The sequence below is a fragment of the Oryctolagus cuniculus genome, chromosome 14 (genome assembly GCF_964237555.1).
Source record: "Oryctolagus cuniculus chromosome 14, mOryCun1.1, whole genome shotgun sequence".
NCBI classification, from domain to species: domain Eukaryota; kingdom Metazoa; phylum Chordata; class Mammalia; order Lagomorpha; family Leporidae; genus Oryctolagus; species Oryctolagus cuniculus.
In genome coordinates, this window is record NC_091445.1 from 57,413,042 (window position 1) to 57,439,747 (window position 26,706).

A 26,706-nucleotide genomic window follows, 5' to 3' on the forward strand; every position below is an offset into this window, starting at 1 on the left:
TCACCAGAATCACCTCAAATAAAATGGGGAAGTGAGCTTATGATTCTGGAGATCAAGGCTACCAACCGGTCAAAGCTGGTTTTTCAGTCCAAACTGTGCCTCTAAAAAACCTCCCTTTGCCATTCCCAACTCCTATTTGTCCAACAGCTATTCATTCATTCATAGTCACTCATTCATGGGTTCATCCTTATTTTCAGCAAGTACTGGGGGGTTACCTACTGTGTCTGAATTACAGCAGATACAGTGATAACCATATTCCTTTTCCTTCACTGTGAGCTTTTACATCTCCTGGAAAATTCTCTAAAAGGACTGGTAGAAGACATTTTGAATGTATATTCCTCAAATCTGAAAACACAAGATGCAAGCTACCTCCCGAGTAGGCTAACAGATGATAGGAAAGGATGTTAGAATCCATGGAAACAATGGAGGTAGAGAAGGAAGGCAAACACATCAGAAAGTCTTCCAAGAAGCACAGGCTGCAGACATGTCAATGTGAGGCAGAGTGCAATTCACCGTACGGATGAAAGGCTCAAAATTAAAGCTACAGTTCTGGATATCGCACAAGGGAACTAGCTCTTGGTGTCTCTATTCCACGTGGATCTCTGGGGGAAACAGAGGCGCAGCTTAGCTCAGGAGAAGAGCTCAGGAGATGCATGCTGGGCTGCAGGTTGCTGGGAAAAGGAAAACAGCAGACTGTTCAGTATAAGAGTCAGCCCAGTCTGAGCAATAAGCCGCGGCTTAAACAGGTTTACGCGGGATGTGATTGTAAGTCTTTTTAACAGCCTGTAAAAGTCTTTTTTTAAAGCCTTTTCGGAAGTAGTTTCCTCTTTTCCTGTTGTGGACTGTCAGTTGGCAGATGCCGTGGGGTGCAGTGGGGGGATCTGCTTTCTAAAAAGCTCTTAAATAATGCTGATTAAAAATCTCTTCTAAAGCTATCTGCAGAACAGTGCCCTGCCCTCTTCTCTTGTCCTGCCCAACCTTGTCTGATTTGCCAATTACTTCCTTCAGAAACCCCTCTCATTCTCTGACACCTGTGCTGTCATAACACCCCTGTCCTGACAGGCAACTGCCAATTCTCACTGAAAAATGATTGTCAAACATTTCAACACCAGCGCCCAAGAAGAGCTCCCTCCTCTGCCCACTGGCACCATAGAAACCACCAGTGTTCCTCCTAACTATGAGTCCCAGAAGCCGTTGGCTCTAAGACTCACTGGCCCTGTGACCTGCCTGGGTCCTGGGACAGTCAAAGAGGGGAGGGTCTGTCTTCAAAGGACCACAGCTTTCTTGAGGAAGCCTTGAGGACCTGAAAGGTGCACAGAAAGGAATTTGCACCTTAAAAAAAAAATCAACCAGGCAGCAGGCAGGGAGAAAGCTAAATACATCGGGCAGTGCTGCTGACTTCACAAAGAGGTCATGGGGGCATGTCATGCAACTCAAGCGCTCTTGTTTTTAACATCTCTCAGGATTAAATTCTGCAGGCCATTTTCATACGCCCTAAGGAGAACAGAATACCATCCATATATTGTTAAAAGGCATTAATTAGGTTTAGCTCTGACACCCAAGAGTAATAGTCTCTGACCTAACGCCCCAACCTCCAACCAGGGGATTTAGATGAGGCTAATGGCTGTTGCACGATCGGATCTGTGTCACATATTGAATACAGGTCAAAGGCTGACTGCTTCCTGCAGAAAACAAAAGTAACCTTTCCAAAGCACTGTTTCATATTAGCGTAGGCCCACATGCTCGGGATCAGGAAGAAATCACGTTGTCTCTAAAAGAAATCACGTTAACAGAAGATCACATTCGAAGCTAACGAGTTTGGCAATGGAGCTACATTCCTGTAAACCTTTTTTACTGATTGCAGATAAATTTTGACCATAAATTAGTGGGGGGGTGTCGCTCCCCCTCTTCGTGGAGGAGCGACACTAGACCCTGCGTAGGCTTCATATCCGAGTCACGGCACCATTATGTCGCTCCCCCTCTTCGTGGAGGAACGACACAGGACCCTGCGCTGTTCTTTTGTCTGCTCGGCCCTCCCCGGGTTTGCTGCTGGTTCTTCCCGGGTTGGCTACCATCCCTTCCACCTCCGTGGAAGGGCGGTTCCCCCTGGCCACTTTCCCCACTTCCACAGGGGAGCGGCACACCGCCGGCTGGCTCTCTCGGGGGCTGCTCAGGTGTTCCTTCAGATAGATGTTCCTGGTGCATGTTGTCTCTCTCCTCCTTTATAATCCTTTTCCACCAATCCCAACTCGGCTGCCCACATGCCGAGTACGCTGCTCTCCTCCAATCAGGAGCAGGTCCTACAGTTTATTGGTTGAACTGGAGGCAGCTGTATAGAAGCTGTTTCCTCCTCTCCCAGCGCCATATTGTGGGAGAGCAGATGCATAGAATAAGTCTTAATTCCAGTAACTTAGTCTAGTCCGAGTTGCTCCCCACAGGGGGGAAAATGTGATCATGCCCTAGTACAGTTCTGGAAACTTAAATGAACTGCTAACTTCAAATCATTTTGTATTATAATTTTCCTCTTGCTACTTTCAAGATGTCTAGTTTCAAAGTGTTTGAAACTTTGATAAGGAAAGCATTACAATTGATATTAGTTCATTCGTGAAGTCTAATATAAATGGATCAAGACACATATATGATGATTAGACTTAATTGTTTTTTAGCTAGCCGCTACAATTGAAATTACAGTCCTGCTGCTGAGACAATATCCTACACAATTTCAGATAAATTGGCAACTGCTTTCTACTATAATTCTCACTGAATATTCTCTTGAATCATGCCTATCATTAACTTTAATATATATTCAACTATAATTACAAGAAAAGTCTTTTAGTAAGCACCAATCAACTAGTTAGTGATGCTTTCTGTGGCACTTTACTTTTTTATTGAAAATACTTAATGAATTTTTAAATACTTTAAATACAGTAGCACATAGAATTAGATACTACATTTATTGAGCCACAATAAACTGCTGTGGGTATGAGTACTATTCAACCCATGCTTCACTATAGTTCCTGCACTGGATACCTGAAATAATTTAAGACATTTAATTTTCTGTTTTTGCTAATCATGCTTTTAGAAATGCAGAGAAGGAAACAGGCTTTGGAGTAACACCAAAACCTACATAATAGGAAATGTAAAACCAAAGAGCTTAGGGCCAATTCAATTCTACCATATAAAATAATCACTGGTTAGAGCAAATCAGTGTTTTGAGGGTATAGCCTAACAGGATACAATTTAGATACTTACGTAAAGTTGAAATTCTATGTATGGTGTACAGGACTCATTACTCGCTCCAAAGCAATTATTTTAATGCTTTTATCTCTAAATTAAAGAATATTGCCATATGTGGAGGGGTCTTCAAAAGCTCATAGATGAGGCAAGTGCTCTGCCTAGCATTTAAGACAGCAGTTACAATTTCACATTGGAGTTACTGGATTCAATACCTGATTTTGGCTCCTGCCTACAGCTTCCTGCTAAAGTACATCTTGAGAGGCAGCAGTGATGGCTCAAGTATTTGGGTTTCTGCCAATCACTAAGGGGACCTGTATTGAGTTCCTAGCTCCTGGCTCTGGCCTGGCCTAGCCCTAACCATTGCAGACAATCTGAGAATTGAAACAGTGGATGGGAGAGCTCTCATCCCCACCAGTATCTATCCCTCAGCCTCTAAAATTTAAAAAAAAATGGGAAATATATATTATGAAAAAACTATGCATGGGTTTAAAACATTTTTGTACCAAATAAGCATTTTTAAATTCCATTTTCCATGAATGTTCCAGAGCCCCTTGTACATGCAGATGAAGAGCAGTAATTAGATTTAGGAGGCAGTGTCTTCATCTAGGTGCTCACTAGCAAAATGAGCTTGATAGGTCACTCAACCACATTGTCCCTCAACATCCTCCCTCTTTAAGTTACTGTGATGATTAAATGAGATACATGTATGGTATTGGCTCAATAAACCTGAGCAATTTTGACATTATTGTTCCTGGGCTGCAAAATTTACCCAAGGAATGAAGTGTCTCCTGATACGTGTAAATCACACATGTCCTTAAGGAAACCAGACAGATCCCTGCATAGAATCAAACCTGGGTCATCTAATTTGATGGTAGACAAGAAAGCTCCCCATTTGTGCCAGGAAACAGATGATGTAAAATCTGAGTTTTCTGGCAATGACTGCATTGCAAAACACAGTCACCTTTGTTAAACAAGTGGAAGGTTCTTTGGATTTTCAAAATCCACATCCTCCTACATAAGAAATATAAAGGGATCATGTTTACAATTTCTCCCAAATAGGCTATTGTATTATTTAAATCATTCATTTGTGCATACATTCAATATAGTTTTAGAACATATAATACATCTCACTGCTTTTGAAAACTGGGTTGTATTTTTATTTGATAGGCAGACAGAGACAGGGAAAGAAAGTGATCCTCCATTCATTGATTTACACCTCAAATGCCCTCAACTTTTAGGTCTAGACCAGGCCAAAGTCAGGAGCCTGGAACTTAATCTAGGTCTTCCACACAGGTAACAGGAACACAGGTAACTCAGCCTTAACCCACTGCCTTCTAAGACGTGCATTAGCAGGAAAGCGGAATCAGAAGTAGAGCCAGACCTTGAAATCAGGAACCCCAATATGGGATGCCAGTGGTCCAAGTAGTGTCTTAATTGTTATGTCAAATGTCTTCCCATTTTTTTTTCTTCTTAGGTGATTATTTCTAGGCTTGAGAAGTTTATTTCTAATTCATGTTTATTTTGATGACTCAGTTGTACAAAAATATTACAGTAAATTTCTTGGAGAAAAAGAATATTGGGACCAGCATTATAGCACAGTGGGTTAAGCAGCCACTTACAATGCCAGCATCCCATATCAGAATGTTGATTCAAGTCCTGGTTACTCTGTTTCTGATCCAGCTTCCTGCTAATACTCTGGGAAGGCAGTGAAAGATGAATAAAGTAGCTGGGGCCCTGACACTCACATGGGAGGGCAACATGAAATTCCTGGCTCCTGGCTTCAACCTGGCCCAGAACTGCTGTTGCAGCCATTCGGAGAGTGAACCAGTAAATGGAATATTCCTCTTTCTTTGCCTCTCCCTCTCTCTCTTTCTGAAGCTCTGCCTTTCAAATAAATAAGTTAAAAAAAAATGTTGACACTCTAACAGGAGGGAGTAATCTACAGCTCTCAAGCCAAATCCATTCACTAATTTTGAATGCCTTACAAGATGAGAATAGTTTTTACATTTTTAATAGCTGAAAAAAATCAAAAGAGTAGTATTTCATTAGTACATTATATCTTATATAAAATACAGAATTTACATTTTAATGCCTATAAATAAAATTTTATTGGAACAAATCATTTACGTATTATATATGGCTCCTTTCACACCACAAAAGCGAGTTAAATACACACTAAAATCTTTTAGGAAAGATGAACATCTTTACTATTGCCACTTGGAAAAAGAGTCTTTTGTAATATAGCAAAGCCTTTTAAAAAACTGCACAAGCAAATACGAAAAATTCATTTGAAATCAGTTGTCCATAGAAAGCTATAATAAATTGTAGTTCGGGTGCTAGACGAGCCCACAAATGCTGATTAACTTTTAATTTATTTGAACTATGGTGTTAAGAGTCTGAATGATGAAGTCTGAAAATAGGCGGCTGTAAGCAGGAGGGAAAGATTCCCATAGCCTTTTCTGGGGGAAAGACTGCAGCTCCAGGGGCCAGCGCCATGGCGCGGCAGGTAAAGCTGCCACCTGGGGTGCCGGCATCCTATATGGGTGCCGGTTCGAGTCCCAGCTGCTTCACTTCCGATTCAGCTCTCTGCTTTGGCCTGGAAAAGTAGTGGAAGATGGCCCAAGTCCTTGGGCCCCTGCACCTGCGTGAGAGACCTGGAAGAAGCTCCTGGCTCCTGGCTTCGGATGGAGTGCAGCTCTGGATGTTGAGGCCACGTGGGGAGTGAACCAGTGGATGGAAGACCTCTTTCTCTCTCTGCCTCTGCCTCTCTGTAATTCTGCTTTCAAATAAATAAATAAATAAATCTTTTAAAAAATGCACAGTATAAGGTCCCTCTGCTTAAACAGTGTGAGAACATCTGTGGAGAAAGGCCCTAAGTCTATGCATGTGTAGAGCTACACTTTTTTTTTATGGGATGTGGCAGCTTTAACTGCCATGCCACAGGACTGGCCCCTACTGTGCATTTTATATTCCTTACAGTACTCAGCAACAGCATTTATAAGTGCTTATATACTTATAAGTGTATATATTAAATGAAGTGGGATCCATTTGTTCCTAGATTTGGATACTGAATGGCCAATGTGGCCTCAATTTGCCCACACAATCCTTTGTCTGTCTCTTATTTGGTAACATTTTCACAAATTGAGACACTGTGCCTGATTCTGGGAAGGGATACAAGATACTATATACACAGGTTACAGTTTAAGAAGTACCCAGGAATAAGAAAATAAACCTGAGCCCCAGTTCCAGCTTTGCCTCTGTTAACTAATATTTTAATTAACTTTGGATTTAGGACATGGCTTTCTGTTTTGCTATTTAGTTCACTTGTCAAAATTTAAGCCAGTTTTTGGGAATAGAAAAAAACTTTGTTATCTGTATTTATCTTAAATACTGGTATAAATTGAGTGTACCTAGAGCTGAAGCTGGAATTAGGTATTTAGAATGTCATTCCTTAACTAGAAAAAGTATTGGTTTTTTTCTATTGTTATTTAAGTCTTTTAATTCATTTTACAACCAAATTGTTAAATAGTGATCCTCTTATTATACATGTGAAATTTCAGAGAATATGTAATCACACACATACCAACTTGAAATATATTTACAATATTTTTGCATTGAATTTTTTAAGCTTAATTATAATACATTATCCAATGAAGCAATTAGACATTTTATAAGCAAAGAACTTCACAAAAACAACTAAAAAGGACACAGTACTCAATTGCTGTATTTAAAATTATAACCAAAAGAACACTATACCTGAAAGGTTTATCTTGCATGTCTCAAAGATTTATAGTTAATTAAAGTAAAACATGGGTAGTAATTCCAAATGCATTGCAATTTCATCCATTTAACAAAGAGCTTATTTCACTTGTATAAACTGTAGATGTGAGAAAGCCCAGGGATTCCCCCCGCTGTTGTTATAGAAATTATACCTACTCCAGTTAATTTTGATAGAAAGGTCCTTCCTGGTTCCTTCCCTTTTCCCCATATCCCTCAAGGCTGGATCCTTTCTGGCAGCCTCATATTCAGCCCATGAAAGCCCAGTCATCTCTAGCTTGAAATACACACAATCCAGCTCCTATCTGTTCCGTCTACTCCCAGAACCAAAGTCCAAGCCAACATCTCTTCCTGCAAAAACCTCTAAGTTGCCTGCCTGCCTCCCTCCCTCCCTCTCTCTCTCTCCCACTTCTGTGGAACCGAGGCTCTACAGAAAGAGTTGTCTGTGAGATTTAAATCAAAACATGTCACTCATGCTGCCTCTAAAGCATCTGTGGTCCCCATGGCACTCACCTGCCCTGATCACACACCACCCTTCCTGTCTTGTATACTGCACTTCAGCCACGTTTAACCTCTTTTTCCTCTTCAGATGTAACAGGTAATTTTGTGTGTCAACTTGGCTGGGCCAGTGTGCCCAGATGTTTGGACAAACATTCCCAATATTCAGTGAAGGTGATTTGGGCATGGGTTTAATATTTAAGTAGGTGGACTTTGAGTAAAGTGAATTACTCTCTACGGGGTGTGTGTGTGTGTGTGTGTGTATGTGTGAGTGTGAGTGTGAGTGTGTGTGAGAGGACAGAAAGAGAGAGCAAGATGGAATTCTGCCAGCAGATGGCATTTGGACTCAACCTGCAACTCTTCCTTGAGCCTCCAGCCCACCTGCCTACCCCATCAGATTACTGTTGATTCATCAAACCTCCACCCAACTCTGTATCCTTAAAATCTCTCTCTCTCTCTCCGTCTCTCTCTACACACACACACACACACACACACACACACACATCCTGTTCATTCCATTTATCTGAAAAACCCTGACCACCATCCTCCAAACATGCCCAACCTTCTGCCATTTAAGTGCCTTGGCTCTCGCCATTCCCTGTTGTTGGAACTCCCTTCCCAGACTCCGCATACAACTGCCTGCTTCACCTCATTCACGTCTCAGTTCAAAGCCACTCACCCCAGATGCACCATCACATCTCCCATTTCATTTCCTGCTGAAAACTTCTCTCAGCGAAATCACTTCTGTTAATTTGTTTATTTTTTGTTGTCTATTTCCCCTGGTAGAGTCCAAGTTCTGAGAGAGAAAAGTTCTGTTCTATGTTGTTCCCTGCTGGGTCCCCAACACCTACAATAATGTGTGAGACACAGTAAATATTGACTACATCAATAAATAAACAAAGGAATTAGAGAAGCATTTCTGTTAAAGTCCCAATGATTTCCTATGCACTACCAAGCATCGGAATTAATTCACTCCAAGAAATCATTCACCTGTAGTCCCCACTGTAAGCAAGAAGAAAACCAGTTAAATATCGCATACAATATATGTGATTTTTCACACATAGAGTGCTTACATCTTTTAAAATTTTTACATATTTATTTTCATTTTATTTGAAAGACAGAGAGAGGGAAAGAAAGAGAGAGACAACTTCCATCTACTAGTTTACTCCCCAAATGCCTGCAACAGCCTGAACAGATGCAGTACAAAGCCAGGATTTCAATCCAGTCTCCCATGTGGATGTCAGGGCCTCACATACCACTGCCTCCCAGAGTGTTCATTAGCAGGAAACTGAAACTGGAAGCAGGCTTGAATCCAGGATGCCAGTGTCCTGAACAGCATCTTTACCACCATACCAGACACCCACCCCAGTACTTAGATCACAAATGGGAAAACTCAGATAGATGAGGATACTAAAATTGTCTCAAATTCCTCCATTTTTTGGCATAGTGTAGTCTACTATGTCTCTGAATAAGTCACAGCCAGACCTTTATTCTTCCTTTGTTGACCTCTATAGTTAAAAACAGTTCTTTATATTTTCCTATGACAAATCTTCCCTGTTGGAGAACAGATTTTCTTTTCAGCATATAGACATAGCTTTAAAGCTCTACCTGCGAACCAGGTTCTTTTTTGAAGTAATGAGACAATATTGTCCATATTGCCACAATCAAAGCAAATTCTTGATTTGTTAAAACCTGAGAACTCAGGAAGCAGGACCAGTTCCAACGGATATGCTCACTCCATTTAAAGGTGTTTGGAATATCTTAACTTCATAAGCACATGATATCACACTCCTTGAATCTTAAATCATCTTATAGTATGATTCTTAGAGTTAGCTTAGGTGATTAAAGTAAAAAGGCCACATTCTTATTCATTTATTCACTCGTCTGTTCATCCCAATTATTTTCTTTTTAATCATGAAGCATTGCTAAGCACCAGGTATGAGCTGGGTGAGGAGTATACACTGGTGAGTAAAACAGACATCATCCCTACCCTGGCAAAGCTTACAGTCTGGTAGAAAAGGGAAAACAGGCTAAGCAAATATGTCAACAAACAGATATGTATTTTTGAAGTGTAATATAGATGTGCTGTGAGACAGCAGTGCTGCAAGGGGGCAAAGACTCGCTGGGAAGGCATATTCTCCGATATGGGAGCCATCAAGGCCTTTTAGGCCATGCTATTTGATTTTTCAGCCTGAAGGATGGAAAGGAGGAGACCAGGAAAAAAGCACAGGGAGATGGAGCTGGGGAGAGTTCCAGGAAGAGGGGCGGCATGAGTAAGGACGGATGGGAAAAGTGCTTGCTCCAGCAGCTGAAGGAGTCTTTTCATGGGGCATAGTCCCCAACATCTTCTGGATGCTTTTTTTTTCCTTTAGCCCTTGGCTAGGACGCTGCACTGTCATGTCTGAATTCTCACCCTATCCTGGACATGGGGTGTACAGGGGCAGACATCTGAATGGAGACCATGTAGTTTGTCATGCAAATTGAATCTCTTGAACAGCATTCGATTTAATAGATGTGCCTCTTGTTCATTATGCAAGCACAGCCTGGCTGCACATTGACGAGGTCCTTTGTCACTGCACAACTCAGTCTGTCCCCAGTCACTCCTCGCTCACTCCTCAAGCCTCCAGCCCACTGACAGACTCCTTTAGAAAGCCAACACTTCTGATTGGATAGATGGAATCAATAGTTCATTTATGTACATACAGAAGCGCTGATTCTGTAGGCCAAATCAGAAACCTCCTACTGGTCTTACACTCAGCCTATAAACATCTAAGTCATCTAAAATCAATTTCAGTCCTATCCTGAAAGAATTAATACAAAACCTCTCCAAGTCACAGAAGCTTGGAAAGATGAGGACAATCATTCTCCAGATTCATAGAAAATTTATCTCACTGATGAATTTTACCTATCAGGGGGTGTTTTTCACTGGCCTTTATTAAACATTTTATTAAATATACCTGGAAGAAGACCGTTATCAAAGATCAATGACTCATGGAAGGAATTGGATTTGGAAAACTTGGCTGAGTCATGATAAAAGTTGGTGACTTGTGTGCACTTGATATGATGACTTTGTGCCATCTTGTTCTTGATTTCGTCTATTCATCATTTGTTCATCTATAAAATATGATAAGTACCATCTCTCTAATGAAAGGTATTAGTTAACAGATTTAGGCACATTAATCAGTTAATCAAAGCAAATACTGTTTCAGGTGTTAGGGGAAAAGCTGTTAAAGATGATACGATGTGATGGGCAAACTTGCATTGTAGAGAATTATACGAGAAACTTGAAATTCCAGCTTGGTCACATGAGTTATGAGATTTTTGAGACAGGTATTTCCTTGAATTCTTCAGACTACAGTTTTTCCACCTATAAAAGCAGAGATCAAAGCTGTTAGATTTCCAGTGTGGATTATGTGAGAAGCCGGTTGCAAAGCCACTGGGGACACCTTGTTCTCAGAGAGTAAGCTCCTAGTACACGCTCGTTTGCCTTTCTTTTACTTACTAGCATTTTCAATAAAACCATAAAATATCTTTTCCCATTGTGCTTTTAAGTATAGGAGAAACTTCTCAAACCAGATTTTCTATAAAAATCCTTACAAAAGAAATAAATCTGAAAATAACACGACTGTTTTTGGATAGGAATGTTCACCACTTCTAAAGATGTTTGATACTGGAAATATATGGCTTCAAACAAACAATATACAATGACCAAACTCTGACAATCAAGTGAATGTTCTATAATTCCAACCTTTCCTGACTCTAAGAATGTAATCTTGTCATCATGTAAAAGTGATTGATACAGATATAAAGTTAACCCTGCATATAAATCAGAGAGAGTGAATTAGATATAAGCCCCTTATTTTCCTAATTGTCATACATATCAAGGTGTATGCATTTTTATTTTTCTTCAAATAATTCTATAGAGTTTTTTAATTTAAAAAAAAATTTCCAGAGAATACATTGAATGACCTTAACATGAAAGTGTTCTCTTTTGATGATTCAGATAGCAGGGCAACCAGAGTCACTTTTCAGGTGCCACGTTCAATGTTTAGACTTTGGTACACTTCACCTCACTCAAATCTCTCCATCTTTATCAGTAGACTTATAACACAGAGGAGAAACTGAGATTCAGAGAAGATAAGAAATGTGCTTAAGGTAAAATAATTCATTGACTGTTTTAACTTTTTTAGTTTTCTTCTTTATTTGAAAGGCAAAGGGAGAGAGAGGGAGAGGGAGAAGGGGAGAGGGAGAGAAAGAGAGAGGGGGACAATGAGAATGAATATGAATCTCCTGTCCACTGGTTTACGACCCAGGTGCCTACAATAGCCATGGCTAGGCCATGCCAAAGACAAGAACCCAGAAATCAATGTGGATTTCCCAAATGGGTGGCAAAGACCTAGCTACTTGAGCTATCATCCTATGTACCTCCCAGGATGCACATTCGGAGAAAGCTGGATTTGAAGTGAAGCCAGGACTCAAACTAGGCACTCCAATACAGGATACAGGTGTCCCAAGAAGCCTCTTAACCAATTTGCCAAATGCCCTTCCCTCAGTGAAGGTTTGATAACCTATATCAAAGTCCACACCACTCTATTCATTAATTGCACATGGCAGCAATAAAATTAAGCCAATCTAATATGAATTTAGGTCATCTGCCGTTTTATTTTTGGGCACTATCCTGACTAATACTGTATGATCATTAGATATTTGAGGGACTATGTTTTCTTTCAACATCTTCGTATTCTGAAATGGTGAAATCTTTTGTCCTTTGACAACACCCAGTCAGTCTCTCTCTCTCTCTCTTTCTCGCTCCCCCGGACTCCACCCCATTTTCCTTGTAGCCATAACTTCAATCTCTCATAACAGCGTTTCAATGCATCCCATTCTTTCTTGCAGTTGACTTATCTGCAAGCTCGCGGATGACACACATATCTTTTGAGCAGCGGAGATTTGTTTAGAAGCCCTTTTGAAAATGAACCAGATTTTAAGGAAATAGATTCATAGTGAGGGATAAAATTTGCTCTTAAGATTCGCTTGATATACTTTCCTCTCTCTTTTGTTAAACTGCTTTGCTCACATTTCTCTTAGTATTTATTTCTCCTTGAAGAATTTGTTGTCACAAAAATTAATTACTTTGCTGCTAATAAAATTAGGGTTTCAGAAAAACGGAAGCTTGGTAACATTATCCCTCCTTCTGGGAAACACACTTGTGCTCTCTAATGTGGAACTTAGGAGTTTTATAAATCCAGCACTTTGTTTAAATAGTTTAATGAGATTCTTATTTTATTCCTTTTTGTAATTATTGTAGAATGTGTGCAGCTCTTGGTGATTTGATTCTTAAAAAACTAATTAGTGTGCTATAGAATGATTTGTCTTTTGTTAATTTCCATTAACATTACATTTTGGTGTGGGTGGTGTGTGTTGCAGTGGATTCCCTGTGGGCATCACTGGATGAAATGCATATTTAACTGTGTCCAATAGAATCATTGCTAATAAATGAATGAGTCAGAAGAAAACAGAATGGAACTTTGATGAGCCTTTTATTTGAGAGACTGAGGTTTAAAATCCTAAAAGGAGCAAATAACTGCATTTATCCAAATAATTCATTTTTTAAAGCTGTCCTTTATGACTGAGTGATGTTGCCCCACTGCACAAAGAAGGGTCTATTAGTTACTTTGATGGTATCGGTAGCAGTGACAAATGACAGCGAAAGAACAATTATCAACTTTACTAAGTGCTTATGTGGGCCCAATATCATGACATCATCTCATTTCATCTTAACAGTGACCCCATATGCATGATTTTTATCCCCATTTCACAAAAGAGAGAACTTAAACTCGGAGAGGTTATGTAAATTATCTAAGTCACATCAACAGATAGTTAAATTCTGAGTGCACACAGACAAAACTTTACCCACTCTCACTTGTGGTCTTAGTCTTTCTAACAGGGAATCTCAGGATATTTATCTTTCACTCTAGCTCCCTGTATTGTTTAACTTGTAATTTTAAGGCAATGGCTCACAAATAAGGGTGATTTTGACCCCGAGGGAACATGTGGCAGTGTCTGAAGGCTCTTGGGGCTATGACAACAGGAAGGTGCCACTATATCTAGTGAGTGGAAGTCAGGGACTCTGCACAACATCCCCCAATACATAGGATGGCCCCCACATCAAAATATCTGGCCACAAAGTCAATACTACTGAAACTGTGAAACCCTATTTTAAGGAGCAGCCCAATGAGTGTTTTTATGGTAATCATGACTTCATATGACTTTGCTTCTGTTCTAACTGCTCTTTAGTTCATAAGTGACTCTGGGCTTTGTGTTTATAGGGACACAGCATAAATGCAGAGGGCCTATGTCATCGCTTAGGGAATCCAAAGATGCAAGCCATGTACCCTAAGAGCTTGATAACATGATTCCTTCTGCCTCAGACATAACCTGGGAGCCCATTCTGAACATACACTACCTGTGTTACATACTCAAATGTTCCCAAATGACACTGCACGGTGGGTACATTTTCCTCTCTTGAATGAATGCTTTTACAAAGTAGGTACACAGATTATCTCTGTTGTTTTCAGAAAGTGTTTGGGATTGCAAATATGTTGTGAAAAATTAGGGCTTCAATGAAGAAAGATGAGATAGTGAAATCTCACAATTCTCATTTTTGGGCAAATTACTCTGTGAAACTAATTAAGGATTTTGGAATGTTCATGTTCCTCAGAATCACAGGGTAAGAAATGTGATCTTGCAACCTTTCGAAGTGGGGAGCATGTTCAAACTACATAAGTTTTATTTTATATATATATATATATACACACACACAAAGATATACATTATATGTACACATACATGTATGTGTGTATATGTGTGTACATATACTTTCAATGCCCAATGCCACATACTATATACTAGTACAGAAGTATTTACAAGCATTTATTTTAATAAACAGATATGCACATTTCAGGGCTGTATGCTTTATAAGCATCTGGAGGTAGCTGCTCTATACGTTGCAGAACAAGAGCATTTCTTGTTTGCATCAGAGGCAAACACTCGCATGCCTTCACCTGGTAAATCTCATGGGTTAAGGTTTCAGTCAAGGTTCCTCCTGAACTTCCATCTCCATAGCCTTCGCCCCTGACCTTCTAAAACATCAATTATAGAGAGCCTTCCTCAGTCACACCTGTGGCTGTGCATCTCGGACCAGCCCTGCCTGTCACTATGCTTGGGTTCCATGTTAACTCTGCCTCTTGAGTTAAGGGAGTCTACATTAGCCATCTACATCTGAACAGGCAAATCTTGGGAACCTCAGAAAAGCCAAGAATTCAGTACCAGCTGCCTCCTGCTACTGTAACACACTTTCACAAACTTCAGGCTTAAAATAAAACAAATATATTCTTGTACAGAAGTCTCACTGGGCTAAAATCAACATGTCGGTAGGGTTGTGTTGTTTTCAGAGGTCCTAGAGGAGAATCCATGTACTCACCTTTCTTGCTTTTAGGGGTCATCTGCATTGCTGGGCTCATGGTTCCTTCCTCCATCTTCAAAGCCAACATTATAGCGTCTTCAAATCTCTCTGTGCCTCTGACATGTGCCTTGTCATCACATCTCTTTTACTAGCCCTCTTGTCTCCCTCTTACAAGGGTCTGTATGATCACACTGAATCCACCCAGAGATCCAGGAGAATCTCCCTAATTGATTTTGCAGATTAATCTCATCTGCAAAATGCCTTCTGCTGTGTCAGGTAGCATAGGTTCTAGGGATTGGGACGTGGACATAATTGAGAGGCCATTATTTTCCCTGCCCCAGGCCCTCAATGCCAAGGCTGAGGAGGTAAATCAGTCAAAGAAGAAAATCATGCTGACTCTGATTCCAAACTTTGAGGGACAGAGAAAAGTATGATCCTAGGGTCAGATGTATCTAGATCCCCATGCCAGCTTAGTCAATAATAAAGCTATAAATTTTAGCCATGTGATTTAATGTCTCCATGATTAAACAATGAAGAAAATAATACCTTCTTCATAGGGTATTAAAAATAAAAATACAAAGGTGCACAGCATAAAGACAGACTCTCAGTAGGTATGCAGCAAATGTTAGGATTTTCCCCATTTTGGTTCTACAACTCGAATCTCTTGTAACGCTAGTTGTATGACATTTCCAAGGTTAGCAAGTGCTCTCACCTTGTCATCATACTTAATCTCATTCTCTAAAACTTGAATCAATTCAAGGTTAGAGACTTGGTGACCAAGGACGCAGGGGCAAAGGAAGGATCATAATCACAGTAGTCCTCCCTTAGCCATGGTTTTGCTTTGCAAAGTTACAGTCAACCATAGCCCAAAACTGTTAAAGGAAACTTCTAGAAATAAATGGTTCCTAAGCTTTAAATTGTGCATCATTCCTGGTCGTGTAGCAGAGTCTCATATCATCCAGCCCAGCAAGTGAACCATCCCCACTATCCACACTGTATATTCTACCCTCTCATTTGGTCACTTAGCATCCATCTCAGCAGGCACTGTCAGTGACGCAGTGCTTGTGCTCAGGTAACCTCTGTTTTACTTAATAATGGTCCAAAAGCAGAAGAACAGTGATGCTGGCAATTCGCATACACCAAAGAAAAGTCACTGAGTGAGTGCTTCCTGTAGCGGAAAAGGTGAAATAATAATACTATATTTTGAGAAAGACATGGGCCACATCACATAGCCCTTTATTATGGTATATTGCTATAACTCTTCTATTTTATTATCATTTTTGTTAATCTCTTACTGTGCCTAATTTGTATATTAAACTTTACCATAGGTATCTATGTCTGGGAAAAAATTAGTGTACAAAGAGTTCAGTACTAGCCATGATTTCGGGAATCCACTGGGCGTCTCTGAACATACCCTCCTCAGATAAGAGGAACTACTACTGTATTTGACTCCAAATTTTGTGTTTTCCAGTTTTATGTACCAGCCCTCTTATCTACTTCTGTTCACCATACTGATTATTAATTGTTTGCCCTGCATAGGTTGGTGTACGAGAAATGAAGCATGCTGCCCATTAGCTTTGTGAAGTAAGCAGTAAAGCTGAGCGGAAAGAGGAACTGTAGGCTCAGGAAAATATTTTCTCTCAGGAGCTGTTAGGCATTTGTAACAAGTTGTTAAAGCAGCTTGGCTCTTACGAGTACACGGCTGCCAATCTGGAAGCTTTGATAGGTCTCTGGTTCCCTTGATATTATTGGCTAAACCAATAAGTGCAGTTAATTTTTTATGTGAAAAGGATTGTAACTCTGAGAACACTTGAGAAAATTCAAGAAATTCCAGAGTTCCACATAAGGAAATCGCCCACCATCATTGTCACCGAATACACACTTTCCCCTTATGTTAGCTTATGGGAACTAGGAAGACAGTTCTCTGTGTTGTTGTTTTGCCTAATTGTGATTGTTAAGGGACGGTGTATTTATGGCCTGAGGCCTCCATCCTGGGGGATACAAGCACTTTGCTATCTGCTCTCCTGGCTGGTAATGAACAGGCCAGTGACTTGGATCCTGGTACGTCAATTAGGATTGAGTAGTGTCGTCTGTTTCATAATTAAATTCTATCTTCCATATCCTTTTAACACTGTATTGGCATTTAACTGGCAGATGCTATTTCTGCTGCCACCACAGCTTGTCTCCACAACAAAGTGAGGACAACAATAGTCTCACTCACTGCAGAATACCCCAGTTGAACAGACTGCTTTTTCTCTGGCACAGAAAGAGCCCTGAAATCCCAATTTCCAAGCAGTAGTTAAGAATCCAAGGGCCTGTGTAGTCCTCCAGGGTCTCATCAGGTGAGGTTTAGGGTCTCCCATTGCAAATTAAAAGATCAGCTTAGCCTAATGGAAGAGAAATCCTCCCTGTCCAGTGGATGATTTCTCCACAGATATAGGGAACTTACCGAAGGGCAGCGGGGTGTGCAGAAACAGAGCAGACACACAGAGCCATCACACACAGAAAAATCTTACAGAAACAAGAAGCCTGGCCCATTTCCACTTACTTGCCAGCAAAAACACCTCTATGAGTATGCAGTACACTCTTTCCATTAAACATCATTATTATATACTTCCAACTTATTTGTTAACAGGGAACTCAGGGGCATTAAATTAGGCTTCCTCCGCAGGTCCATCTCTTTGTTTCCTCTTTAAGAAAGTGTTGAAGGAGGCCGGTTTTGTGTGTGGTGCAGCAGGTTAAGCAGCTGCTCACAATGCCGCATCCTGCATCACAATGCCAGACTTCTGACTGCTGTGTTTCCAATGCACTTAGGAAGGCAGCAGATGATGGGCCAATAATTTGGGCCCATATCACCCATGTGGGCGATCAGGATGGAATTCCTGTCTCCTGTCTTTGGCTTGGCTCAGACTTGGCTGCTTAGGCATCTGGGGAGTGAATCAGTGGATGGACGATCTCTCTGTGTGTCACTCTACCTTTCAAATAAGTAAATAAAATAAATAATTAAATAAATCTTTTTTAAAAGGTGACAAGGCCATGAATTGATGTACATCATGACAAAAAGAGAAGACATTGTAGACAAAGAAAAAAAATCTCCATTAAAAAAGTGGAAATAATTTTTAAAGGCTAACTTGTGATTTAAAACAAAAAATAAAAAAAAAAAACACCTCAAAACAACAAATTCAATCAGTTTATTCAAAAACAAAATAATGCTGAAGAGGAATCTGAGATGCATGCAAAGGAAGCTTAAACACCTACCATGTAATTCAGGTAAAAATATGGTATTTTAATCAAGAAATAAACAACTGTGAGAAATTTCATGAATTGTGCATGAAAAGATTAACAGGAATCTCTGTACAAAATGCTTTAAAACATGTTAAGGTAAACAAACTTCAAGATCTAAGCATGTAAATAATACACAGGAAGCACACTGTGCTCTTTTTAACTTTCTCCTAATCATGTGATTATATTTTAATTACAGTTCTCATTTGTTGAAAGTATATTCAAATGCAATATTTCCCTTGTCTTCTGGATGGCAGTTTCTATTGCTGTATTTTCATCTTTAGATGACTCAGCCTATAATGATTTAGGGGCCAAATGTTCAAACTCTTTAAGAGATCACTCATGATGCAATTAAAGTTAAAATATGTGCATAAAATTGATATTTTTTAGAAAATCATTGTGTCTCTACATAGCGGTTTAGAAATAGGGAGAGGAAGAGTGGCATGGGGCCTCCAGAGCTATGTCTTCTCTGGCCTCTGAGAATTTCTTTCCTTTCTGATATCCTTGAAAGACTATTGTTTTTTCAGCCCAGAATTCCCATGGAAAATATTTGAAGAGACTCTAGCTCATTTTGAATATTATGTGGACACTTCCTTTGTAGCTCAATCACTATAATGAAGAGTCAGAGGGGGTTACGAACATGTCTAATCTTAGAACTCTGCTTTTGGAGGAAAAATATTCACTCAAAGGAGTGTTGTATGCCTCTCACAAGTACTTTCCTTTTTAAATCACTCTGATTTGTTTCTCTTGGTCTACGGAGGCTCTTTGGTATCTTTCCATCCTTGACCCCTAAGTCAAATGACTTTTTTACACTTCACAACTTAGACATTGCCATTTAGCCCCTACTTCTGGTCTTACAGTACTTTATTTTCAACTCTTTAATTAGAAATAGTTAATTTGACTTCTTGTCTTAAGGCAAGGAGAAAATGAGTCTTAAACAGTATTAAGTTCCCATAAATATTTCACTTTATGCTAATTCCATGCTTCCAGCTGAGCTGTTTGAAGTTCTCAAAAAAAAAAAAAAAAAGTGTTTCTGTTCCCCTCAATTAAATACATAATAGGAAAACAATAAAATAAGGATCCATTTTACAACCCATATTTCATTTTTTCCCAAATTTTAATCCTGGACAGTTAAAATTTGTCTTCAAAATTTACGTAAGCCAAGCCCAGTGTTGGGTGTTCTGTCCTAGGACTGAGAAGACCTGAGCCTTGGCGAAATCTTAGAGCTCCCTCAAGTGGACACATGTTTAATGCACCCTTAAGCGCTACAAATATTGGCTATTACCCACCCCACCTCCCCACCCCCAACACCAGGACAGAAACATTGAGTTGTCCCAATTTAGAGCAAAGGGAGTTTCTTTTTTAAGCTAGAAATATTCCAAAAAGAAATGAAAATTCTAACAAGTTTGTCAAGTAAATGAATGAGTGGTCAATGAAAAAATATTGAGGCAGATGTTTTGATTATGTGTCTTACTCTGGGAGTGTAAATTGGAATAACTGGATTATATTCCAGTCATCTGGATAAAATGATATTTCTCAAAGGCATGGCAGAAGCAAAATATAGCACTTGGGCTATGTGCCACATTTGCCATGAGCCAGGCACTGAGTTCTTGAGAGCTCTGCATAGCTTCATTCATTTAATTCCCACAACACCCCTCTAAAGAAAGTACAGTAATCCATCAATATTCTTAGGGTATGGACTCCAGAATAAACAAGATCCCAGGATGCTCAAGTCCCTTATTTTTAAAATGGTGTTGTATTTGATTAAACCTATGCATATCCTCCCATCAGCTTTCAATTGTCCCTCGATCACTTATAGGACCTCAGACAACAAAATGCCATGTAAATAGTTGTTGTGCTGACTTAGAGAATAATGACAAGAAAAGAAGTCTATACGTGTTCAGACAGATGCAGTGATTCTTCTGAAGATTTTCTGTCTACCACTGGCTCAGTCTGGGGGTGCCGCATCCAAATAAGGAGATACAGAGAGGGCTAACCGAACTTTCATTCTCTCCATCATACAGACAAGGAAAGTGAGACACAGAGAGCATCAATATCCTTTCCAAGGTCACTGAGAATGGCCACCGTGAGCACACGGACAGTCCAGAGTTGACTGTGCAGTGCTGTTTCTTCTCATGCAGTAGACAATTTTCAATTCTGATGGCTTTTGAATGAAAAAAAGTGGCAATGGTGAAAATTCCAAAACTTCTTTTTCATAATGCTATTCTGTTTATGGTATATTCTTAAACACTTAACATCTTATTTTAAATATCATATCATGAAGCCTCAAAATGGTTCCATCTCTAGCCTAAGGACATATGTATTTAAGGGTACATTTTTATTCTTTATTAATATGTTACTTCTGTCCAGTGTTTTAACAAGAACTTATAATACACTAGATTTTAAATACATGCAAAAAGTATGCTAAAATAGTATCAGAAAAGAATATTTGTGAATCTGTAAATTTCTGTGGACTAAGATAAAATTTGAAAAAAATTGTTTTTCTGACTGTGACATGACTTTAGAGTCTTATACATTGAGTTTATGTGTATCTGCCACACCTAGTCAATGCTGTCCACTGATTGCTTTAAGCTGTTATAGGTTCTTTTTTTTTAACTTTCATTTAATGAATATAGATTTCCAAAGTACAGCTTATGGATTACATTGGCTCCCCCACCCCCACCCCGATGACTTCCCTCCCACCCTGTTATAGGTTCTGAAAGTCTCAGAAGTTGAGGAGATCCTGGGTAGAAAAAAATTTTCCAATCACTGATTCAATGCAGGGTCTTACTGTCATATAATCTCTTTCTCTATGGTTGAAACATAGCTTTTTAAAAAAAAAAAAAAAGATTTATTTATTTATTTGAAAGGCAGAGTTACAGAAAGGAAGAGGGAGAGAGAGAGAGAGATAAAGAGAGAGAGAGAGAAAGAGAGAGATTCTATCCACTGGTTCACTCCCCCAGAAGGCTGCAAAAGCCAGAGCTGTGCCAATCCGAGGGCAGGAGCCAGCAGCTTCTTCTGGGTCTCCCATGCAGGTATGGGGCACAAGGACTCGGGCCATCTTCCACTGCTTTCCCAGGCCATAGCAGAGAGCTGGAACAGAAGTGGAGCAGCCCATATGGGATGCCAGCACTGCAGAGTTCCAAAACAGTTTTAGAATACCGTGTTCTTTCATGTATGTTCTTTCTTCTTCATTTCATGCTTTATGTGCCATTATCTCAACCCAAAATTAGAAAAATTTTGCTTTTTCAGTCAATACATTACATCAGATCCCACAACAAGAGAAGAGTAATTTTATGATCTGAGCGGCTTCTCTGTGCCCATATACTTGTAAGGAAATATTGTATGATTTCATTTCAAAGTCAACAGTTATTTTGCTATCTGCCATCATGGCACATTTTGAGTTTTTCTCTATTTGATTTCCAGTATTCTCCCTCATTCTTCCATCTCCAGCTTGCCTTAATGACAACAACAAAAACTAACTACGCATACAGTTTCTCTGCAAGCAGCTCTGGATTGTGTGGGGGACAATGCCATGTCCTATGCATGACTGACTGCATGAACCCTGCATTTCAGAGAAACAAGCCCCAAATGAGTAATTTATTTATAGCAGTGAAAATCAAACGAGTAATTTCTTACTTTCAGGGAACAAACGAAAGACAGTCTCATTTCTAAACATATTTTCTGGTTTTTTTAACCCAAAATGAAAGGCCAAAACCTGAATACAGGTATACTATAACACATGCAAGAAGCAATACTTTAGTTACATTCTAGAATATTAAGAAAATTATGGAATTTAACTTTTTTATAAAATAACTATTTTATAGTTTTTGTATTCCTTCAACCAAAAGGAAACTGGGCATTCTGAGACAACAGTTCAACTTATTTGTATTAACTTTTGCATATTGGTTTTACTAACATGATTGATATTTGCATTTTTATTTGCTGTTAGCTGCTAAGAATTTATTATTTTTTGACATGCCTGTTTGGACTATCAAAAACATTCTTCAGATTGTTGAGTAAGAGCCAGATGTCTAAAAATATGTAGTAATTACGAGGTGTAAGTTTTTATTAATGCTTTAAATTCATATAGCAATTTTATACTTTGACCAATGATGTTTATAGTCCATATTCAACTGGCTAACTGTTGTCTAATCACAGGAAATTTACTGGGAAAATTCAAACTCATCTCTAAATAATAACAGAGCCCCACAGCCCACACCAATGATCATTGTAATTTTTTTTTTTTTGACAGGCAGAGTGGACAGTAAGAGAGAGAGACAGAGAGAAAGGTCTTCCTTTTTGCCGTTGGTTCACCCTCCAATGGCCACCGCGGCCAGCGCGCTGTAGCTGGCACACCATGCTGATCCGATGGCAGGAGCCAGGTGCTTTTCCTGGTCTCCCATGGGGTGCAGGGCCCAAGCACTTGGGCCATCCTCCACTGCACTCCCTGGCCACAGCAGAGAGCTGGCCTGGAAGAGGGGCAACCGGGACAAAATCCGGCGCCCCGACAGGGACTAGAGCCTGGTGTGCCGGCGCCGCTAGGCGGAGGATTAGCCTATTGAGCCTCGGCGCCGGCCTGATCATTGTAATTTACAGCTTACTAATAACCACCTCAATCAAGGTGTCTTTCACTGAAACAAATCTCACAACTTTATTTCTGTTGCAGTTTATGATGACCCACTGAAGTATCATAACACACCCACCAGTTAAGAAACGACAGGGACACAGTGTGAATGCAGGTGATGTGAGGCAGGGAACATGTGGCGTATCTCTTTGTGCTCTATTTAGTTCTCAGAGGTGTGCAGCCCTTTCCAGGCTCAGCCACACGGTGAACTCTGGCAGCGTTCATGGCCACCGCTCTGTCCCATCACAAACACCGTTAAACCCTCTCCAACTTCCTTGGCTGGTGCTGTCGCTTTTAATCTACTGGAACACTAGTGGGGATAAAAAGGAAGGCCCTGCTTGGAAGAGACTCCTCTCCCAGTGTCACTGTGTCCTCTGCCTGAACTTGAGTATGCTCTGGCGATGAACCTGTTTTGATCAGCAGAATTTGAAGACCTGGTCCCTGGTGCTGGGATTTAAAGTCAATATTTGTGCCCAATGTCTGAATGCGGAAAAGGGTCTCGACGCACTCTCTCTCCTCTGTCTTTCATCACAGTTACTGCCTGATTCGATGTGATTTCTGATGCTTAGGGAGTACTGTGGAATCATGCTGATAAGATGGTAAAGAGCAAAATTTATCTCGTTTTGGAAGGAAATCCACATAGATTTGTACTTTGAAAAATACATTGCCATTTAGCCGCCTTATATTTTTGAACATGCAGAAATAGAGCTTTTTGGCAAGAGAGTGTGTTTGAGAATAAATGAACCCAGTTTGTTTATTTAAATCTTGCCTTGTTCCAGAGAGGATTTAACGCAGCAGAACAAGATAGGTGAGTGTCAGGAATGATGTTTAATAAGTAGCTAGCGATCAGAGGCAAGTTCTTTGGGAAAAAATGACCTGGGGGTGGGTTTAGGGTCTAAGGATGTTATCACGAGGCAAGCGAGTATTCTTGGTAGACACAGAAGATGCTTTCTGCCCCGAGCAACCCTGTGGATGCCCCCAAAGGGAAGGATGTGTCAGCAGATGCTGGCAGGCACGTGACTCCCCACATGCTGGCAGCACCCTGGAATATATGGCATCCACTCTGAACCACAGTATCCCCGAGCTATTTATTTATTGTCCAGAGAGAATATACTCCACATTGCTCACATCAGAGTCAAGGGCAGGTTGAAGGCAGACAAATTCCAGTCCCTACCTGACAGAAAAATAAAAAAGGTTTCTTCACCACAAACAGTAATAAATCTGAGCCTTTCTCCATATTTAGTCTACAACCCTGAACTCAGCATTTTTGATAGGTTGGTTCCCCGGGCAACCTTACCCATATAATTAAAAATTGACTTTTCATTCTTGAGACAGAGGTAAAAGAATGGATATGACCTCTTTCTCCCCTCAGTATTTCTTTTCATGTAAAATATGTTTCACATTCTCCATTCTTCTCTTGCGTGGCATGTGCTTCCTCTTACAAAACAGGTGAAGTAGCCAGGCAAAATGAGTTTCAGGGTCAAAGACACTGAATCCATGTCTGACCCTTATATCGCTCATGGTGCAAATGCAGGCCATTTATTCAACTTCTTGGAAAGCCCAGAGTCTCAGTTTCTTCATTAGTCAATGAAGATCATCCTGACCACCCTGGATGGGGATTGTTGCAATAGTTAAGAATGCTAAAGATGTTTAACTCCCTCTACAATGCCTGGCACATAGAAATCATTCCATGGATGTTAATTTCTTTCTCTCTTTTAGGCTCTTCTCCTCAAGGTAAAAGCACAGGAGAAAAAAGGATACCTTCCCCAATTAGGACCACTGAAATCTTTCTTTGTTCAGATATTCTTGTATTTGGCTTTTTAAATAAGTAGAAAATTGATTTTAAAATTATCTTAGTCTTACATTTAAGGATTTTTCAGTCTGGGATATAACTGTCAGACAGTGGCAACTGATGATAATTTAGTCAAGTTCTATTGTGCATTTTAAGCATTCTGGAAAATAATCTAATGGGAGAACCGTTCTGCAGCTTGAGAGGAACGCTATGTGCTCTCTGTAAGAACTGAAACACACCTACTGCAAAGGTCAAGTTCAAAGATAGAAAGGATATGCAGAGGTGTCACTTTCACGCCCACTTCGCCCCTCACCCTCTTGCCCCAAAGCTGATATACTTTTCCCCAACACAAAAGTTCTTTTGGTGTAGCAGTCCCTCTGAGGCAGAAAGAACAGTCTTTCTAGAGTCCTTCTCTTTTGTGTTTATGATTATAGGTCAAAACAATTACTATAAACATGGCGATGAGTAAGAGGGTCATGAAAGGATCATGAACTTGCTTGCCTTAAATTGGATGAAAAAACATATATTTGGAAGTAAAAAAAAAAAAAAGACACACACATGAAAGATTTTCTTTTAAGTCTTTGAAAATACCCCCAAATTCCTCTGAAGGGCCACATCAGAGGTTTTCATCTACTTATATTTCTGTTTTGGTTAGACGAATTGACTCAAGTTAAGTAATCAATGCAATAAAAAATATTTATTTTATTTTATTAAATTATGGCCAGTTTAACAGTAACATTTTCTAACATTTCCACTGCTTCTATGCAATATTCTAATTGCACTGAAGTTAAAATAAGCTTTAGAGCTGATCTGGGAAACTAACTTTTCATAACTGTTTTGTTATAAAATTTTCATACTCTTTTCTGTGTGATAAAAACCATTGTAAATGAGACAGAAAAGACATTTTGGAACAAAGCCTACTTGAAAATTAGGAGTTATTTGTATTGATTAATGTTTCTTTTCTGTTTGTTTATTTGTCTTGAGAGCTAGAGACAGAGAGGGATGGTGAGTGAGCTCCCATCTGTTGTTTGCTCCCCAAATGCCTGCAACGGCCAAGGTAGGGCCAGGTTGGAGCCTGGAATCAGCAATGCAATACAGATCTCCACCATGGGTGGCAGGAACACACTTACTTGAGCCATCACTGCAGCCTCCTAGGTCTGCATTGACAGGAAGCTGGAGTTAGGAGCCAGATCTGGAAATTGAACTCAGGTACTCCAATGCAGTATGCAGCCATCTTAACCACTAAACTAAATGCATACTCCCTTGATTAAAGTTTCCATGGGAGTAAAACAGAGTACAGTGTTACCATCCAAAGTATCTTTACTTAGCATTACAGAATCTCTTAGAACAGTACAGTCTACTAGCAATATAATGAGTCATATTTTTAACTGCAAATTTTTCAGCAATCATCTTTAAAAAGCAAAGAGAAATAAGATTAGTTTTAATACTGTATTTTATTTAAACTAACATCTCCAAAATGGCATTTCAACATGTAATCTAGATTTTTTAAATTACTAATGAAGTATTTTAATTTTTCTGCACCAAGTCTTCAAAATCTGGTGTGTATTTTATGCACATCTAATTTCAGACCAGCAAGATCTCAAGTGCTCAATAGACACACGTAGCTAATGGCTGCTGCACTGGCTAGCACAGCTCTGGAGGGTTTTGTCTTTTCTCAGTGCTATACACGTATCAGATTTTATCTGATCTTGTCCTTAATTGCACTGTAAGATACTCAGAAGTTAAAAGCTAGTCTGAATTTTCGATCATACATATATTTATATACATTTGAGGAAAAAATAAAGCCCTCAAATAGCCAAATGTCCAAACTCAATTTTGACCAGCCTGGAAAGACCATGCTGCTTCAGACTTTGTAACACAATGAGGTAGATGGCTGGGAAGGTCATCTGTTTCAACATCCCACGGACATGCAGTTCCAGAAATCATAACTGCTCTTCTGCAAGGCATCACTATGATGGATATGCAGTGAAACCTGCTAAATGTGGAAATTTGGGGGAAATCGTCTGA

The 26,706-nt window shown here is 39.8% G+C and overlaps 1 protein-coding gene and 1 long non-coding RNA gene across 5 annotated transcripts in view; one reads left to right on the plus strand and one right to left on the minus strand.

Moving 5' to 3' along the window:
- The window catches only part of CDH6 (cadherin 6), a 144,176-nt gene that overhangs the window by 17,657 nt on the left and 99,813 nt on the right, over nt 1-26,706 (plus strand). The window lies entirely within an intron of this gene.
- The window catches only part of LOC138845173 (uncharacterized), a 196,232-nt gene continuing 176,425 nt past the window's right edge, over nt 6,900-26,706 (minus strand). Inside the window, exon 3 of the long non-coding RNA XR_011381983.1 lies at nt 6,900-10,879. This is a non-coding gene — a long non-coding RNA (uncharacterized lncRNA). The remainder of the gene's footprint in view (nt 10,880-26,706) is intronic.